The sequence below is a fragment of the Peromyscus leucopus genome, chromosome 11 (assembly GCF_004664715.2).
Source record: "Peromyscus leucopus breed LL Stock chromosome 11, UCI_PerLeu_2.1, whole genome shotgun sequence".
Taxonomy (NCBI): Eukaryota; Metazoa; Chordata; class Mammalia; order Rodentia; family Cricetidae; genus Peromyscus; species Peromyscus leucopus.
In genome coordinates, this window is record NC_051072.1 from 55,825,786 (window position 1) to 55,835,490 (window position 9,705).

General features: G+C 42.2%; 1 pseudogene; it reads right to left on the minus strand.

Annotated features, from left to right (window-relative positions):
• Positions 1 to 338: 338 nt before the first annotated feature.
• LOC114682158 lies at positions 339 to 1,397 on the minus strand (annotated as a pseudogene).
• Between the last annotated feature and the right edge of the window lie 8,308 nt (positions 1,398 to 9,705).

Below are 9,705 nucleotides of genomic sequence, written 5' to 3' on the forward strand. Positions count from 1 at the left end.
ACACACACACACACACACACACACACACACACACACTCACTCAGTCACCTTTATTAGTTATACCCCAAGTTAGTTTTTCTTAAAGCAGTAATACTTTACTCAGTCAAAACAACAGTACCACATAATTCAATCTGGGCAGTTAAGGCCCCAGTACATGTCCTGATTCATAAATAGGAGATAGAAAAGATGGCATCATCTCAATAAGAAAACATTTTCCTGAGATGTCTTGCTTTGATTTTTCTTTTAAAAGAATTATAACGAAGAGCTAACTATTTTTGTTTTGTCTATGGGGGGAAGGGGAGGAGACAGTATCTTGCTATGTAGCCTGGGCTGTACTCGAACTCACGATTCTCTTGTCTTAGTCTCGTGAGTGTTGGGATTATAGGCACTCACCATCGTATCACACTCTTACAGAGCTGTTTCAAAGGTTTGTTCTCTCCCCTTTCTCAGATCGGCCTTGAAACATCCAAATATCCTTAAACTCAGTGTTGCTTTCTAATCCATGCTATTTCTCCACTAATTCTTTAATTTCCCTCCGGACGATTTCTTGACTGGTGCCCTTCACGTTGGCATAGTGGCAGTCAGAACTGGCATAGTGGCAGGAAATTGCCTTGTGGAATCCTTGAGTGTTGTTCCGACCAGATCCATGGATGAGCAAAGGAAGGGTGACAAAAACAGTGTCTCCCTTTTCCATCACCAGATGCACCCTGTTGTTGTCCCACTTGTAGTCTTGGCTGCCAGGGTACATTTTGTTAACCCCTCCCTCCCACTTGGGGTAACAGTGTGGCTTCAGTGTGCCTTTGTGGGTGCCTGGGAGCACAGCCAGACAACTGTTGTTTCTGTCAGTATGCTCCATGGTGGTTCAAGCACAAACAATACGATCGCTAGGCCGGAAGGGGAAATAGTGCAGATCCTGATGCGAGGGATGCCGGGGTGTCTTCTTGCCAGAATCTGGAGGTTTGTTTATCAACAGTGTGTGCATAGCCATGATGTTAGGTCCAGTAAAACACTCCACATATTTCAGAACCTGGGGGAGGGTGCAGTATCTAAAAAGCTCCTTGTCTTCTTGGAAATCCTGGATCGTCGTAACCACTTTCTCTCTTGGTGTATAATCTGGTTTTGCAATGGTCACATCTCTCATTACCATTATCCCTGGTGGCTTCACACCTTTCTGCAGATTTTTTCAAACTCAGCTCAAAAATGTTGACTATCATCATCAGATACCAGATTTTTAATGACAAGAAACCCATTTTCTTCATAAAGTTTTCTCTGCTCCAGGCATAGGACATTATTATCCAAAGTCTACTGGAGTTGTTGAGGATAGGAACTGACAGAGGACACTGGCCCTGATATAGGCTGAGCTACTAAGGTAGGGCTAAGAGTCAGCTGAGGTGTCTCAGAACGATCTGCAGCCGGACCCCAGCTCGCTGATGGTCCATGGCAGAAGCCAGCAGACCTTAAGAGGCTATTCTAATTGCCACTAATCTCACAATTCTTTGGTTCTATTTTGATTCTTTAAAATTTTTCTTAAGGTATGAATTTTATATTAAAATTAATAAGATTTACATTTATGTATTTTAAACTTTTGTTATGATATTAATGGTCATATAGAGTACTAACTAATTCTAGAAAAAAGGCTTCAGCTAGCTGCCTGTACGTGTTTTTGTGTTGGAGTTTCTATCAGTTTTCTGTAGTGAACCATGACCAGGCCTAACAGCAACTCTGAAGTCTCCAAAAAGATGATGGGGCCCCATAGTGACGATTCCACATGGACAATAATAACACCACTAAGTTGACAAACACCACCCAAAGATCAGCTTTGGACTACAAACTGCTCAGGACAATTTCAAGATGGCTAGCTGAGATGATCCAGCCTCACAGACTACTCGAGTAAGGACTTGAGATAAGCTCTGTATTTTCACATTATGCCGAGACTGGACAACAAATGATATAGCTACCTCTCCCAGGACTTGACAATTAACTCAAAATTTTTCTTTTCAGGATCCCCTAAATATGCCTTTGCCTCCAGACTTCAGGAAGTAATTTTAAGAACACAATGCTCACATTCCCAAGAGGTGGGGTGGGTGGGTTTTGGTCTTTCAATGGGTTTTGGATAATTGTCATTGTTTAGAATGGTTGGTTACAAGTTGTTATTGCTAATGGTCAGGAGTTAAAGGCTAAACAAAGGAGATTAGATTTAAGGTTCTTGTTTGAAAAAAAAAAGAGGATATAGATAAGAGGTAGATTATTGAATATACTTTGAAAAAAAGATATAGAAATGATAAAATAAAGGGTAGATTATTGAATCTACTCTGAAAAGAAAAAAGAGAGGATGTAGATAAAAAGGTAGATTATTGAATCTACTTTTAAAAGGCAACTACTAGTTTTAAATATTTTACATTGGATTGGATTTTTTATATTATATACAATTATGTATATAATTTGAGATTGATTTATATAGATATGATAAGATAAAAAGGTACATTATTGAATCTACTTTTGGAAAACAACTACTAGTTTTAAATATTTTACATTGAATCAGAGTTTTGTATATTGTATGACAAATTATGTATATTGATACAAAAAAATCAAATGAGATTGATTTTGTTAGAAAATGCTGTATATATATTTCTAATCTTGTTCAAGGTATTGTATCTATACAGTTCACTTAACAATGTAAATCAATTTGCTAATCCTTGAAAGTTATTATTATCAACTATTAGGATATAGAGAAATGAGAATTAGTAGTTAGTCATTACAATTGAACTTGTAGTCATGGTAGGTGTTTTCATGGTTAGGCAGAGATATATTTTAGATAGACAGATCATCTTCAAACACTTCAGAGATCCCCAGAATATGGCATTTAAGATGTTTTAATAACATAGATTTTTTTTTTATGACAATGAAACATGTCTGCTCTTGGCAGCGCCAATATACTTCAGAGAAAATGATGGTTATAGAAGAAACCCCACATGGAGTTTACTTTCATTTTGGCAAAAGTTAGCCACTGGGCAACAAAGTGCCCTTGCATCGACTGCTGACAGTATGCTGTCCAATATGGACAAGCAGGACACAAAACAAAGGACTGCCGGTCCTTGCCAAGACAAGGTAGGAAGGCTCTTTAGAAAATCCTGCTTCAAAGAGGAGTCCGTCAGATATGCTAAGCCTGTAGGCTGAAGATGATGCCCCAATGCTACAGAGAAACCTCGGGTGACTGTCCAGGCATAACTGTCATAACTCACATTTTTTGGAAGTCACTTGTTTGCACTTTCTGTTTTACTAGGTAATATGATTTCCTTCTTGAGTCCCCATGGGAGTTGAAGATTAGATAGTTATAGCTTTCCTTGTTAAAAAATTCAGAAAAGAAACTCATTAAAGAGATGTTAAGTTTGAAAGACATCAAAAGATAGTTTTGGTTATGCAAATTTGGATAGAAGATAAATTAGATACAATCCTTTGGATTCACAAAAATAGGATAGATAATGGAATATTTTATCTGAATTTGTCAAATGTAAATGGACTGGACATTATTGATGTATTTATTGCTTGTATATATTATATATAGTTATTGTACTTATTGTATATAGTTTTTCTTATATTAGTTATAATTTTTTTATTTTAGACAAAAAAGGGGGAAATGTGGTGATATATTGTGTCCCCCAAAATATTGTGCACCCTAATAAGGCTTATCTGAAGATCAGAGGAAAAGCCAGCCACTATATTAAACATAGAAGTCAAGCAATGTAACACACACCTTTAATCCTAGCATTCGGGAGGCAGAGATCCATCCAGATCTCTGTGAGTTAATGTCACACTGGGAACAGAGCCAGGCATGGTGGCACATGCTTTGAATTCCAACACTAGTCAACCATAAAAGTCTGGAGGTCTGTACAGACAGACAGGAAATGACAGAGTTGGGCAGGAAGAGGAAGTGATGTAGCTGGGCAGAGAGAGGAACTGAGACTGCAGGGACAGAAAGGCATACAGGTGTGGGTATACAGGAAGTAGGTCTTTTTGGAGGCTGAGGTGTCAGTAAGGTGAGGTTGGCTGTGGTCTGTCCTATTCTTCTGATCTCTCAGTGTTTTTTTTTTGGTTTTTTTTTTTTTGTTTTTTTGTTTTTTTTTGGTTTTTCGAGACAGGGTTTCTCTGTGTAGCTTTGCGCCTTTCCTGGAGCTCACTTGGTAGCCCAGGCTGGCCTCGAACTCACAGAGATTCGCCTGCCTCTGCCTCCCGAGTGCTGGGATTAAAGGCGTGCGCCACCACCGCCCGGCTGATCTCTCAGTTTTAACCCCAATATCTGGCTCTGGGTTTTTATTAATAAGAAAGTTTAGTAATTTGACTTATGCTTGGGCTTAGTCTGAGCCGCAGTCCAACCTGTCACAGGGGTGGGGACTGGAGGGGGTAGACTAACCTCAAGGAGACGGGGTTGGGGGGGAGGTAGCAGAAGATTTAAAGGAATTTTACAAATATTCACAAGATAATTCACATATTCATGAAGGTGAACCTTTCTCCCCTCCCAGATCATAGTGGGCTGGGGTATTTCTTCCCACCATCTTGAAAAGTTCACAAGGTGTGTGGGGCAGGGGCAAGTAGGGGAGCAAGTAACATCATAATCCAGGTAGCTATGGCATTAAATGAAACCATGGTCTTCTGAGCACAAATGGGATCCCTCATTAGTGCTTCTGCGGGGCAATTAGGGAAATGTCCTGGCGATTCATTCTGATACCACGAGAAGAACCCGACTGCAGCTTCGAGGATGTTCAGCCACCAAAGGGGCATCCTTGGCTCCCCACATCGACATGAAGACCTGGCTGGCGACGCTCAGCTGCAGCCTTCCTCAGGTCCCTCCTGTCCGACTCCTCGACCACCTGGTCTCACCCCTGCAGTAGTCACAGACTCTTTTCTTTTCTTTTGTGAATGTGTAGATGTTTCTGTGTGTGTGCGTGTGCACCTGTGTATGTAGACGCGGGAGCCGGAGGTCACCCTCAGGTGTTGTTCCTTCGGAGCCATCCACCTTGACTTTTGAGGTTCAGTCTGTCACTGGACCTGTGGCTCACCAATTAGAGTGGGCTGGCTGGCCCCCAGGGATCCTGGGGTGCAAGCACACAGAACTACTTCATTGGCTGATCTTTCCCCAGCCCCTCAGACATTTCCTCTTGCAAATTTGTTTGACCAAGACAAAAATTGGAAGCTTTTCAAAGTAATGTTACAAGAAAAGTAAAAACTAATAAGGAACAAGGGCAGCACACTCACATGTACATACACACACAACCAGATGCACATAAACACATATAACACAAATACATATACATACACACCTATGAATACACATGCATATACACACACATGCATATACACACACACATGCACATACAAACACAAATACACTCACGTATACACATATACACAACCTACATGCATGCATACATAGGCATATACACACATACATATAGACACATACACACATGCATATACATATATGCATGCACACAATATACATACACATGCATACACACGTACACTTACCTGTACACAAACACATACATACCCCCACACACATGCCTATACACATATTCACATATACACACGTATATTCATGCACATACATGCATGTATACACATACACATATACTCACACATATACACACATACACACATGCACACACACAATAAAACAAAACCATGAGAACAGAGATGTTCATTTAATGATGGCCTTCATCCATCTTGCTTGCTCAGGAAGGCTCGCATTAGAGCTGTAGTGTCGGACAGGCGTCCCCGAGGGATGTACACCTGTACGCTTGTGCTCGGGGTCACTGGCTGCTCCGTCGCCTTCCACACTGAGAAAGGAAGGCGCATGCCCCTAAACCATGAGCTTGTGTTTCAGACCCTCACCAGCCCAGGCGGCGGGGTAGACCAGCAAGCCGAGGGAGACAGGCGCAATGCTCTCACCGTGACCCCGGTAAGCGTGTCAAAACACAAAGGCTCCCTCCCCTGATTCCGGAGGGATGTAATCTTGACTTTGCTCTGAAGAATAAATCCTTGTAAAGATAAGTGGGCACCTTCCCATGAAGCCCTCCGTCACCATGGCAACCAAGAGAGTCCCATCTCTGACTCAGAAGGAACAGCCGGCGTGGGTCCTCTGCCTCGGAGTCCGGCCTGGCAAGGTGACCACAGTGACTCACAGTCTTCCCTATAAGACAGGGGTCCTTGAGAGACGGTTCCTGTCCTCACACCCTGCCTCTCCTCTTTCATCTCCTCTTTCTTTTTAATTAAGCTAAAGTGTGGAGCAGAAAGCTCTGTGGAGTGTTAACCGGCCATCTCCATTCTCTACACCCCAGGAGACTCCGAGAGGCCTTCCTCCTCAAGAACTCATCCCTCCCAAGCCCTGTGGTGTTTCCATTTCACTCTCGGCCCCTGCGTGAGCCTGGAAATCAAGGAAGATGGTGACAGGTGACAGGAAGGGGAGGAACCCATGAACCGGAAGAACATCGAGGGCACGAGGGCGCGTGCTGAGTGCCAGCGCTGCGTTCCTCGCTGTTACCTGAATTTTGAGGAGGCAAGTACAAGAAACCATAGGCAGTCTTGTATGTTGCATTACTTTGTACTTGTTTTTTAATACATTATATTTTGATCATGTTTTCCCCTCCCCCAGTTGCTCCCAGATGCTCCCCACCCCTACCCAACTTTGTGTTCTCTCTCTTTCAAAAACAAAACAAGAAATACAAAAACAAAAACACAAACAAGCAAGAGACCAATAAGATAAAAATGCCAGAACAAAGCAAAACACAAAAAGTCCACAAAAATGTTGGGTTTCTTGTTTAGATTTATTTTCTTTTATGTGTGTGAGTGTTTTGCCTGCATGTATGTATGTGTACCACATGCATGCCTGGTGCCTCCAAAGGCCAGAAGAGGGTGTCATAACCTCTGGAACCAGAGTTACAGATGGTTGTAAGCCATCATGTGGGTGCTGGGAACTGAACCTGGGTCCTCCATAAAAGCAACAAGTACTCTTAACTGCTGAACCGTCTCTCCAGCTCCTGGAAGTTTTTAATCGTTTCTCAGGACAGCTAACCTCACATTTAGACTGAGTAATTTCCAATCTGTGGAATGCCTGTGTAAACATTAGAAAAATCCCGTAGTTTGTTGGAAGAAAAGTTAAGTAAATATATTTGTGTTTGAAAAGGGAGCGTGTTGGCTTCTCAGCTGCAGAATAAGAGATTTCAAACATGCGTTTACCACGTGTACCTTCAGTGGGGGTTTAACTCTGTTCTAGTTTATTACTTAAAATATTATCAAATATTTTAAAAATTCTGTGTGTGTGTATGTGTGGTCTATGTGTGATATGTGCACATATGTGTGTGGGGGTACATGCACAGAGGTGGCGGGGTTGGGGGGGCAACATTGGGTGCCTGGTTCTTTCTTTGCTTTATTCCACTGAGACAGGGTTTCTCACTGAATGTGGAGCTTTGCGGGTGGCTCAGCAACCCTAGCCATCTGCCCGTCTCCACCTCCTTCTCTTCAAACTCTACCCCACTGGGGTTCTGGGCACGTGTGTGGCCAAGCCTAGCTTTTTGACACAGATGCTGGGTTCTGAACCAGACGCAGGCCTGTGTGCTTACACGGCAAGCATTCTTAACCAGTTGAACCAGCTCCCCACCCCAGATTCTGTGCATTTCTGGGAGCTCACTTACAGGAAGTAATGACATGTGCATGCAAATATTTACCAAAATGGATAGCACCTTTGAATCACCTATTATGAATAAAAGTTAGAGGACACATATCTCTATCAAGGGAATGATTGCATAGATTTGTGGTAGACTATTAGACACATATTTAAAACTGTATTCTTGGAACTACTTAAAGATATGGCGGAAAATATAAAGATATATAAACTCATACTCTATACCAATGTTAGTCTCTGGCTTCTACTAGCAGGAAATAACTCGTGATGGATGTATATAGTTCAGTGGTTGAGCATTTGCCTAGTACACAGGAAGCCCTGGACTCAGCCCCAGAACTGCCTATAAATAAAGTTAGAACAGATCAAGTGTCTTACATGCTTGTGATAAAAGTAACTACTGCATTCAGAAAGCAGCAGTTATGGCTGGAGAGATGGCTCAATGGTTAAAAGCACTGGCTGCTCTTCTAGAGGACCTGAGCTTGATTCTCAGCCCCCACACAGTGGCTCACAACCATGTGTTACTCCAGTTCCAGGGGCCTCTGTGGGTATGGTGCACAGACATACATGCAGGTACACTATGCATACATATTAAATAAACAAATATGGAGGAGGAGGAGAAAGCAGTAGTCTTTTATAAACAAGGGCTGGGTCTTTCCCACCCATAATTTAAAAATCCATTTTGACCTTTGCTTCACACCATATGCAAAAATATAACATGAGCCTAATATACATGAGGAAAAAATATATGTATCTTAAATGTGAAAACTAAAACAACCTTAAAAGGGAAATACATATTAATATCCCCATGGTCATACAATAGGCAGAACTTTCTTAAATTAAATGTAAGAACATCAAATCATAAAGGAAAAAAGATAAATTGAATTTTGCCAAGATAAAAAAACATCCGTTTATCATAAAAACATCATTAGGAAGCTGGAAATTGAAATGAGGAAAATGCTCATACGCACATACGAAGGAAAAGATTCACATTCAGAATATAAACTGAAATTCCACTAAAAAGAGGAGTGACAGAAAATGAGCAAACAGGTTGGGCAAGAATGCTTCTTAAAAGGCAGATGCCGAATACATCTGTGCGAGGGTGCTCAGTGTACAGAACTGTAAGGAAGATGTAAATCTGAGCGGTAACAGTGTGGTCCTCTCCATATCCATCCATTTAAGATAACGATCGACCAGCAGCACCAAGTGACAGCAAGAATGTGAGATGTGAAGCAACTGGAACGCCCACACTCCTCTGGTTGGGACAGAGTCGGTGCGACTCTGGCGGCTCCTTGGCAGGATCCCCTGAGGCTGAGCGGAGACCCGACACAGCCCCCAGTCCCGCCCCCAGTGACTGCCCAAGAGAACGTGTGTGCATCTCACAAAACGTTCATGTGCAAAAGTGCTCATAACAGTAATCCTTGCAGAGTCAAGAGCTGATGTACTTTCCTGACCATACAATTTTAAAAGGAAGCTATTGTGATGACCTGGAATTCATTTAACTTGTGGAAAAATAAAAATCAAATCGTCAAAAGATTGGGGGATCCCAGAGTGCTAGTCCAGAAGGACACCAGAGACTGGACTTCAGTCATGACTCCCCACAATGAGCTTGCACCACGCACGGCTTCTTGCAGTTCTGCTGAGGGCATGGTTTCCAGGAAAGCAGAACGTCGTAGTCTTGAATAATTGTATGTTCAGAGACTTAGAGCATAACAAAGTCGTCATAGCTAATATGTGGGTAAACACTTTTCAAAACAAGGGGAAACCATCAGCGTCACCAAGCAGAAGTTCCAGTCACCCTCCGAGACCACTTAGAGTCCAAAGTAACCATAGATTCACTTCATCTGTTCTTGAACTGTATCTGAAGAGAATCACACAGTATGGTTTTGGCTTTCAATTTTTTTTTCTCAGTGACAGCAAGGTCTCCCACCCACTCCTGTTCCTTTCCCCTCAATGTCTTTGTTCTTGTCCCTTTCCCTCCATCCCTGAATACTGCATCACCTGTACCCTGTCCAATACCCTTTCAC